The sequence below is a fragment of the Lactuca saligna genome, chromosome 5 (genome assembly GCF_052625555.1).
Source record: "Lactuca saligna cultivar CGN05327 chromosome 5, ASM5262555v1, whole genome shotgun sequence".
NCBI lineage: Eukaryota > Viridiplantae > Streptophyta > Magnoliopsida > Asterales > Asteraceae > Lactuca > Lactuca saligna.
The window spans coordinates 17,246,799-17,257,993 of record NC_136421.1 but is presented as its reverse complement, the minus strand read 5'-3'; positions in this window follow the sequence as shown (position 1 = coordinate 17,257,993).

Below are 11,195 nucleotides of genomic sequence, written 5' to 3'. Positions count from 1 at the left end.
CATCCCAAAAATACAGGCCAAAAAATTTCATTTTTATTTAAGTTGTTACATAAAACTATCAGTATAAAAACATTCATAATAATGTCTCATGTCAAAACAAATGTGTCAATAATAAAAACATGATATCATAAAACCATATCAGAGTGTAATCCCAAGGATCTCACGTGCGGAAAACATAGTGTGATGCGCTGCGACCAAGCCGACTCCTTCCCTTTGAAACTAAGTACTTGAAAATAAAACTGAAAACCGAAAACACAAAGCTTAGTGAGTTCCCCCATCATACCACATACCACATAATGCCTATCCCTCGGTATCTTTCAACCGGTATCTATCTGGCATAACTGGGAGCCGGACTCCCATTCGGTATCTTTCAACCGGTACTCGGGAACTAACCTCCCCTTTGGTATCTTTCAACCGGTAACCGGGAGCTAAGTGTAATGCCCGTGTTTCTAGGCTAGGCATTAATATTGACATTATAGTCTAGGTTAACCTTTGTGACTCATTTTGGAGAAATGAAAAGGAATTATATGAAAATTATGTGTTTTATGCTTAATTATTAAGGTTTAATTAATTAAGAATAAAAATAAGCGTCAAAATTAAAGTGTGAGATAAGCCTGATATCTTTACATAAAGTTGTAGTGGTCGAAACAAGGATTTCGGGGATATAAAGAATACCAAAATCCGAGTTATAACGAAGAAGTTATGACCTATCGAAGTTTCGCGACAAAACCGGCACGGCGCTGAATGTCGTAAAAAGTGAGTTTTTGATAAACTACTTTTTAGCCTTAGTGATCTAAACAAAAGTCGTAGTATTCGTTAAACCGAGAAGTTCGATAAAAAGAACGCCAAAATCTGACTTCTTATGAGGAATTTATGATTTTTCGAAGTTTCAGCTTAGCAGTAGACAACTAAAAAATCAAATTTTAGATCGAGTGATTTTTAGCCGACACAATCTAAACGAGAATTAAAGGTCCTGTCATTAGTAGCACAACGGTAAAAAGTTTGATGAAAACGGATGTCGGATGAAGAAGTTATGAATTTTTAATGGATTTCCTATCCCGGTCTGTTAAAAATAATAATGAAAAAATTAAATTCAAAATTAGCTGACAAAGTCTAAATGGAAGTTGTAGAGCGTAATTTTAGCTACGCGTGCATATAAAGAACGTAAAAAACGGAGCTCGTATGCGAAAGTTATGGATTTTAGAAGTTTTGATGCGAAAATCGAGAAAATTCGCATAGTCACGAGTTGCCACGTCACCCTCGCTGAAAAAAGTGCCACGTGTCCGAAATTTGGATGAGTCATCCAAGCTGCTGAGTCATCCGAAGGGGTCCAGTGAGGATCCGATGCGTGTTGCCTTCCCTCGCATGAATAGTAGCTGCGTGGCAGATTGTGATTCGACCGAAGGGAGGCCCAATCCGAAGCTCGCAGCTGGACCGAGCCTCGCACCGCCTAGCCTTCGAACCTCGCATGTGGACCAGTAGACCGCGGTCCAATCAGAGGCCGACACTGAGGCCTACGCACGTGCAACCACCTGCGGACCTTCGCCTGCGGACCCCACCATCGGAGCTGACTTCGGACCCCTATAAATACAAGGGGGATGCGAGCCTTCTCGGTTACTTTTGGAGTTTTGCCATATTTAGCCCCTTTCTTCATACTTTCTTCATTTTAACATCTCCCGAAGCCCCGGTACTTATTCCAAAGCCCGGAATACTCCACGAAGTGCCCGAGAAGCCCGAAAAATTTATCTTTTCGGTTTCGAAGCCCGACCTTACAGAGCCCGGTTTCTCAATAAAACTCCCGGTTTTATTAGAAACGATCGTTTTAAGCAATGAATTGCTTCCCGATTATCATCAAATCATGTGAGTGTATAATCACCTTCATCTTACACCTAGATATGAAGTATTTTAAATGAAATACGTGCTATGTGTAATTATATTAATTGTTTAACTGAGGTGACTGTTGAATTGATGTTTTATACAAGTTTTAAACTGTATATGTATTTTTATATACAAATATGTTGGGTAAAACATGGGTAGATAGTGATGTGTGATAAAATAAAAGTGATCAGAGGCCTTGATGAGTTTTGAGATCCAGTCCTCTAGCGGAGTTTGGATGACGACCACGGACTTTCTAGGCAGTCCAGTGGGAAACATTAGCAGGTCCGCAACCTGTAGGTGTTAATGAACTAAGAGTGTTCATTCGCTCTACTCCATCCCCCTCATGGTTGCCTTTAGGACATGTATGGTTGAGGAAACCCCTTAGCAGTAGTGTCCATCCCGATGATATTCTTTAGGCTAGGTCCCTTGTGATAAGTGTTTAGGCACGTAAAGTGAGGATAACGGGAACGCGCAATCAGGGTTATTGTTGATTGATGAACTTAGTAAGTTTATTATTATTGTGGGTTGAAAACCATATATGCTCACCAGGCTCCCAAGCCTGACCCACTCAGCTTTTTATGTTACAGGCAGTGGACCCCGAGCATAGTCGGAGGACGATGAGGGATTTTTGGATTATAGACCAGTAGTTGTAAATAACTGTTGATAGGCTTATAATGTCTTGTTTATGCTTTTGATCTGTATCGGAACATGACATCCCGAGGTTTTGATATGAAATGAAACTATACATTTCTTAAAGAAGGTTTTGATGAACTTTTATCATGTTTTGTTTTGGGAACAAATTCCGCAACATCTTTTAAAAAGATTTCTCTGATTTTATTTTAAAAAGCATAAATTAAATCGGTCTTTTCTGGCCGAGGAATTTGGGGATGTCACAGTTGGTATCAGAGCATTAGTTTAAGCGAACTAAGAAACTGTAGGATTTCTAGACTTAAACTTAGAATGCTAAGTGATGATTGTGAGATGAGTGTCTACCATATTTTAGACACGAGCACTAGTTTATTTTAGGAAAGATGCATAAAATGCCTTTATGTGATAAATGTTATATGTTTGCCATATATTCCATTATTGTTCGGATCTATGGTCTGTTGCCGACCGGATCTGGAAACCTTATGTGTGTAGGATTCTAACCGTACGATTACGAGATTAGAACTAACTTGTAAACATTTCGGAGGAATAAGGGAATTTAAATACCTATCGAGGGTAAAGACCTAAATTTGCCTTATTCAGTATATAGATTGTAATGGTAAGAACTCATAGTGGAGCTGCAAATGCAAATGGAAACAAGGATCAACAGCGTCAACCTCAAGTAGTTGAGCAAGTACCTGTTGTAGGAGCTGTTGGATAAGGTGTCTAAGTCCATAACTTATTTGGTATATACTTGACCCGACCGGCATGGTCCATTTGGGTTGCATCTCATCCAAACTATTATGGATAATTTTATGAGAGTTATACACATATGTTTATTAATATATTATAAGTTATAATATATTAATATCAAGTTACGTTATTTAATTAGTTTTAGTCTTAAATTAATTATGAATTAATTTAGAGATTAAAAGGAAGACTAATTAGATTATGGGCTATTTGTTTTATATAGTGTGGGCTAATACTCATTTGTTAATGGGATAGGCTTATGTGGAAGTCCATGGATGATCCATGGAGCTTTTAACCCATAGATCCTTGGAAAGTAAAAGACATGGGTTATTAGGGTTTCACCCTAACCATGCACACTATATAAGCATGCTTATGGGGCATGAAATGGAGCCTAAGGAAAAACTAGTGAACTAGTGTGTGTGCATGTGTGTAGCCAAAAATACAAGAGTGTGTATACTCTCTCAAAGTTTTCCAAGAGTTTGTGGTGTTTTGTGATTCCATTTGAGGCATTCACACTATTGGTGCTTGGCCCTCAAAGTCCTTAGAACCAAACTCATCAAAAGGTATGTAATCTCTTCTAACTCTTTTATGTTGAAATGTTCCCCATGCCATGTTATATAGGTTATAAACCTTGGAAAATTTATTATTTTGCATGTATTTAGACAAACATAGATCCAAGGTTTATTAGGGTTGCATGCACACTTAGGAAGTGTTAGATTGCTCAAAACCCAACAGTGGTATCAGAGCCTAGGCTTGCTTGTTTGATACTTGATGCAAAATAGTGAAAAAAGTCGAAATCGTTGCTGTCTGCATGGTGGACTCGCCAAGTCCATGGGGGGGGGGGGACTCGACGAGTCCAAGACAAACTTCAACCTACTCGTCGAGTAAGTTTATGCACTCGACGAGTAGGATCGAAAGAGTGCAGTTTTCCGACTTTTGCTACTGGAAATGGACTAGAAACATTACCCTAAACTGTTTCGGTGTTATAAAACTTATTTTAGTTGGTGTAATGGTTGTGCTAATCCCTTTACAATAGCATATATCAAAATTCCATGATTTTATGTGTTCATATAATTCTTGAATTTTTGATGATCATGTTCATGTTCTTATGAATTTAGAAAATGATAGGAATTATTTGCTGAATTGTTTAGGATTAATTCTTGATCGTTTATGTGTTTTAATGGAGTTCATAATTTGTCCTCAAGTTATGGATTTCCAAAGGTCACTCTTATTTAACACACACTTAAAACACATAAGTTACATGAAAATGAAGAGTCTTCATTTTTATGAACCTTTAATTCATAAGTTATGAAATGAAGAGTTTTGCAAAGTTACAAAACTTGCCCTCAAGTTTTGGAATTTGTAAAGTTTCACACACTTTAATAAACTTTAATTCCAACCCTTAGAGTTTTCATAGTTAAAATTCAACCCTTATACTATTTATAACATTAATGGTTAATTATTATATATATATATGTATAAGAATAAGTCGTTCTACCGTTAGTAGGCCTCATTCACGAAGCCGGTCTATAAGGTGGGTATAAGGTTGTTGCCTATAAAATGGCGACTTAATGGGTGTATACTCTCACCCACCGCTTGCTTGATCGGTGGAGGGTCGTTAGTTGAACGGGTAGAACAATGACTTTAAATCCTCATTAAAAGTATAATGATTATTATAAAGTAACTAAACTCTTTTAATTCCCAATCTTAGTTATTTTAGGAAAAATGTGAACATGGTGCTAGTCCATGGAATTCACACTTTGTACCTTACCAAGTCGTTGGTGGAGCGTGTGTGGTTAACCGACACACTAACTAGGACTAGTAAGGATCACGAAGGGTGACTAAATGTTTGCCATAGATCAATGGAGCGTTTGTGGTTAACCGAAACATTGATTAGGTGATATTAAGGGTACCGAGTGAATTAGCATGGTTATTCACACCTTGTTTTGTGATCCTCGGCATCCCAGTCACAAAACTTGAAGGGCACAATCGAGATTGAAACATGCCATTGAAAAAGTTCAATGAATCTCAAAATAATCTAGGAATTTCAAATCCAATTAAACCTAATAAATCATTTCATTTTCGTGGTGGAAATTGGTGAATCGTCATTCACCTACCTTTCAAATATATTATTACTTAGATTACGGCATCCCTCTTCTAAGTATAATATATTGTGATTGGGTCCTAGCCTTAATATTACATTTGGGTGTCTTATTAAGGATTCTATATATCTAATCTAAACTTACTCACTTCTTTCAGATGTCTTCCAACACTAATGCTTCGGGCTCTAACCCAACTGGTTCTTTCTCTCTCATGAATCTTTGTGGGAGGGTCATCTTTGATGGTTCCAATTTCATGGATTGGATTAGGAACATCAGGATGGTTACTCGTTATGAGGACAAAGAATATGTCCTCGATAAGGAGTTAAAAGAACTTGATGAGTCTACTGCTACTCCTGAGGAGATCGCTGAATTCAGGACTCATGAGACAGATGCTACTAAGGTGGCATGTATCATGATGGCCACGATGACAGCCGAGCTCCAAAAGTCATATGAAGATTTCTACCCTTTTGAAATGCACCAAGACCTGATGGAAAGGTACCATCAGAGTGCTCGTCAGGAGCGGTATGAAATAATCTCCTCCATAATAACAACCCGCATGAAGGACGGTGAATCCATCACGGGCCACATGCAAAAGATGCAAAGGTATGTGGACCGTTTGCTGAAGCTGAATGTTAACATCCCTGAGGAGTTGGAAATTGACATCATTTTGCACTCTTTGCCTTCTTGTTATGATCATTTTCGAATGACATATCATATGAACAAGGAGGAAGTTACTCTCAGCAAGCTTCAAGGACTCTTGAAGAGCGCGGAATCCGGTCTTAAGGGTAAAGTGGTTGTTACCTCTACTACTCCTACTCCAACATCTACCCCTGTTTTAGCTATTGGGCAAGGAAAAGGGAAGAAGAGGAAGCACCCTTTGAAGGGTACCAAGGGAAAGTCTCTTGAAGGCTCCTCATCAAAGAGCAAGAGAGGTTTTGTCACTCCTTCTGCCATTCCCAAGGATGCTGAATGCTTTTATTGCCATGAAAAGGCACACTGGAAGCGAAACTGCCCTAAGTACTTGCAGGATCTAAAGGATGGGAAAGTGAAACCCACCCATACAGGTATTTACACTATATTGTCTAATTACTCATCATATTCTAACTCTTGGGTGCTTGATACAGGATGTGGTATTCACATATGTTTTGATTTGCAGGGCCTAAGAAGAAGTGAGGATGTGGAGCACGGGAAGATAAACTTAATCATGGGGAATAGGAATGCTTCACCTGTTTCCAAGATTGGAGTTTATACTTTGTTGCTTAATAATGGGTTAAAATTAGATTTGAATAAATGTGTGTACTCGTCTGAAATGGTGAGGAATATTATTTCTTTTCATGCATTGTACAAACAAGGTTTTACCTTTTCGTTTGATAATGAATGTGGTGGTATTAATGCTTTCTTTAAAAATGTGTTTTATTTTAAAGCATTACCTTGTGATGGTGTGTATGAAACTGTGTCGATTGTAGACAACTTAGGAAATAACGTGTTGTATATTGATTCTTCTACTAGCCTAGATAAAGCATCATTGTGGCATTGTCGTCTTGGACATGTAAACAAGAAACGCATAGGCCAACTCCAAAAGAGTGGAGTCTTGGAATCATTTGACCTTAAATCGGATGATAGTTGTGAATCTTGTCTACTTGGAAAGATGACAAAATCACCCTTCACTGAAACTTGTGAGAGGGGTGAGGGTTTGTTGGACCTAATACATACTGATGTATGTGGGCCATTCAAAACCGCCACAAGGGATGCTAATCGGTATTATGTGACTTTTATTGATGATTTTAATAGATATGGATATGTCTACTTAATCAAACATAAGTCAGAAGCCTTTGAAAGGTTTAAGGAATTCAAACAGGAAATAGAAAATCAATTGGGCAGGAACATTAAGATGCTTTGATCCGATCGAGGTGGTGATTATCTTAGCACCGAGTTTCTTGACTATCTTAAGGAGTGTGGGATTGTCTCACAATTGACTCCTCCCAGGACACCACAGCTGAATGGTGTAGCTGAGAGGCGTAATCGAACTTTGTTGGACATGGTTTGCTCAATGATGAGTCGAGTTTCGTTACCAATCTCTTTTTGGGGGTATGCCTTAGAGACTGCCGCCCATATCCTTAATCTAGTCCCTACAAAGAAGGTTACCAAAACACCTCATGAGATGTGGACTGGGAAGGTTCCCAATTTGGACCACATCAAAATTTGGGGTTGCGAAGCTTTTGTGAGGCGTGAAACTCATGATAAGCTTGAACCCTGAAGTGAAAGGTGTATTTTCATCGGCTACCCACAGAAATCCTTCGGTTACCTCTTCTACAGACCCAGTGAGAATGTGGTCTTTGTAACAAGAAGAGGGATCTTTCGCGAGAAAGAATTTATAAGCCAAGTAGACAGTGGGAGGCAAATTGATCTTGAAGAAATTCAAGAATCAATTAGTGAAGGAACCTCAGACACTAGCAATCAACCTGAGGAAGAAACTCCTATTGATCCAGCTGACGAGTCTGTACCTCCGAGACGTTCTACACGGGTTAGAAACACACCTTCGTTTTATTATGGCTTTCATATTACTACGGAAGGTGATACGTTTATCAGTGATAGTACATTGGTAAATTTGGATGAACCCAGCAGTGTTAAGGAAGCCATGGCAAGCCCGGAGTCTGCTAAATGGAAGGAGGCTATGGACAGCGAGATACAGTCCATGTATGACAATCAAGTTTGGAACTTGGTTGACCATGTACCAGGCCGTAAAACAGTCGGGTGCAAATGGATCTTCAAGAAGAAGACAGACGTGGAAGCAAAAGTTCATACTTATAAGGCTCGACTGGTTGCGAAGGGTTTCACTCAAACTCAAGGTATTGATTATGATGAAACCTTCTCGCCGGTAGTAAAGATTAAGTCTATTAGGGTTATGCTAGCCATCGCAACATTTCATGATTATGAAAATGTGGCAAATGGATGTCAAAACCGCTTTCCTTAATGGAAAGTTGGCTGAGGATGTGTACATGAATCAGCCAGAGGGTTTTGTCAGTGCAGAGTACCCCAATAGAGTATGCAAGCTTGAGAAATCCATTTATGGATTAAAACAAGCATCTCGTAGCTGGAATCTTTGTTTTGACGAGAAGGTAAAAGAGTTTGGCTTCTCGAGAAGCGAAGATGAGTCTTGCGTGTATGTCAGAGCTAGTGGGAGTATAGTTAGCTTCTTGGTACTGTATGTGGATGACATACTACTTATAGGAAATGACATCCCAACCTTGCAGGAGGTTAAGTCCTAGCTTGGGAAGTGCTTTGCTATGAAGGACCTAGGGGAGGCTGCCTATATCCTAGGGATAAGGATATTAAGAGAAAGGAGTAGAAGACTAATTGGACTTAGTTAGATTACCTACTTGGATAAGTTGTTGAAAAGGTTCAACATGGAGAATTCCAAGAAAGGAGATTTACTGATCCAAAGCAATACCAAACTGAGTAAGACTCAGAGTCCGAGTACAGAGGCAGAGATAGCTGAGATGAGCCAATTACCGTATGCTTCCACAGTTGGCTCGATCATGTATGCTATGACTTGTACCCGTCTTGATGTGGCATTTGCTTTGAGCATGGTCAGCAGGTATCAGGGGAACCCTGGCAAGGCTCATTGGACTGCGGTAAAGAACATTCTCAAGTACCTGCGGAGGACTAAGGATTGGGTCCTTACCCTTGGTGGGAGTGATGACTTGAGAGTATTAGGGTATAGTGATGCTAGTTTTCAGACTGATAGGGATAATTTCCGCTCTCAGTCAGGCTGGATCTTTACCTTAAATGGAGGGGCAATCTCTTAGAAGAGTTCCAAGCAGGAGACGGTGGCTGATTCGACTTGTGAATCAGAGTATATAGCAGCGAGTGAAGCAGCGAAGGAGGCGATATGGCTAAAGAACTTCATCGGAGACCTTAGAGTTGTACCAGCTATTAATGAACCTATGGAGATTTTCTGTGACAACAATAGTGCGGTTGCCTTAGCCAAGGAACCAAGAGATCATGGCAGATCTCGACACATTGACAGAAAATATCACTTCATAATACACAAGATTGAAGAAGGACTCCTCGTGGCAATGAGGATATCATCAGATGAGAATCCTGCAGATCCCCTTACGAAGGGACTGACGAGGGTTAAGCATTTTCAGCAGGCAAGACGCATCGGGCTGAGGGACGATATTAGTTTTACAGATTAGATAGTTTTCCTGAAACTTGTAAAATGTAATCGATGTTTGATGATGAATAAAATTTGTGATTTATTTATGAGTAAAGTGTTACTATCATTGTCAATTATTTACTATTGTTTTAGTTTTGCATGTTTTGACTTCCAGAATAATTAATTTATTCAAACCTCCACAATCGATCATACGTCGGAAGTAGGTATGAATCAAGATTGTCATGAATTGGGTTTGTAGATGCCTAAAAGGTGTTTAGACATGGCAATGGTTGCTGCAACATTCATGAGTACTCATAAGTTATGAGTATTGGTATAAACCCACGCTCACTTGTATCACTTCATGGAATTTATCTCGAATGATCGTGAGATGATAATATCATATAAATCTTCAAACCTAGAGATATGAGTTGTTACCTATGAGTTGGTTGTGCATTGATTGCACGTAAACGCATCAGTAACTTGATGTTATAAAACGTGCCTTTGTGTACAATTCAATAAATAGTAGAACAAGCATATCAGTCGAAGTTTATCTGGTCCTTCTAGAAATAGAAGCGATATCTGGGCCCCTCGATGATTTTGTGTTGACCCATGTACCGGGCCCAGTCAGAACTAAACCGATGTGTTCAGTGAAGTTCTTCGTCAAACAAATCGAAAATCGAGAAACAACTGCCAGACAATAAGCAAGACATAGTTTCATGTGTTTGTCTGACTGATATCATGAGAACAGAGGATTATGTGATCACTTATCTAAAATGGCGCTTCATAGTTCAACAGAGTCTTCATAGTTCGAGGGAGTTTTCGAGAGCTACGATTGCTGGTTGGTTCCTGAAGTTATAGGCAAATATAATTATTAGACTTATCTAAGTGGGAGTCTGTTGGATAAGGTGTCTAAGTCCATAACTTATTTGGTATATACTTGACCCGACCGGCATGGTCCATTTGGGTTGCATCTCATCCAAACTATTATGGATAATTTTATGAGAGTTATACACATATGTTTATTAATATATTATAAGTTATAATATATTAATATCAAGTTACGTTATTTAATTAGTTTTAGTCTTAAATTAATTATGAATTAATTTAGAGATTAAAAGGAAGACTAATTAGATTATGGGCTATTTGTTTTATATAGTGTGGGCTAATACTCATTTGTTAATGGGCTAGGCTTATGTGGAAGTCCATGGATGATCCATGGAGCTTTTAACCCATGGATCCTTGGAAAGGAAAAGACATGGGTTATTAGAGTTTCACCCTAACCATGCACACTATATAAGCATGCTTATGGGGCATGAAATGGAGCCTAAGGAAAAACTAGTGAACTAGTGTGTGTGTGTCTGTGTGTGGCCGAAAACAAGAGTGTGTATACTCTCTCAAAGTTTTCCAAGAGTTTGTGGTGTTTTGTGATTCCATTTGAGGCATTCACACTATTGGTTCTTGGCCCTCAAACTCCTTAGAACCAAACTCATCAAAAGGTATGTAATCTCTTCTAACTCTTTTATGTTGAAATGTTCCCCATGCCATGTTAGATAGGTTATAAACCTTGGAAAATTTATTATTTTGCATGTATTTAGACAAACATAGATCCAAGGTTTATTAGGGTTGCATGCACACTTAGGAAGTGTTAGATTGCTCAAAAC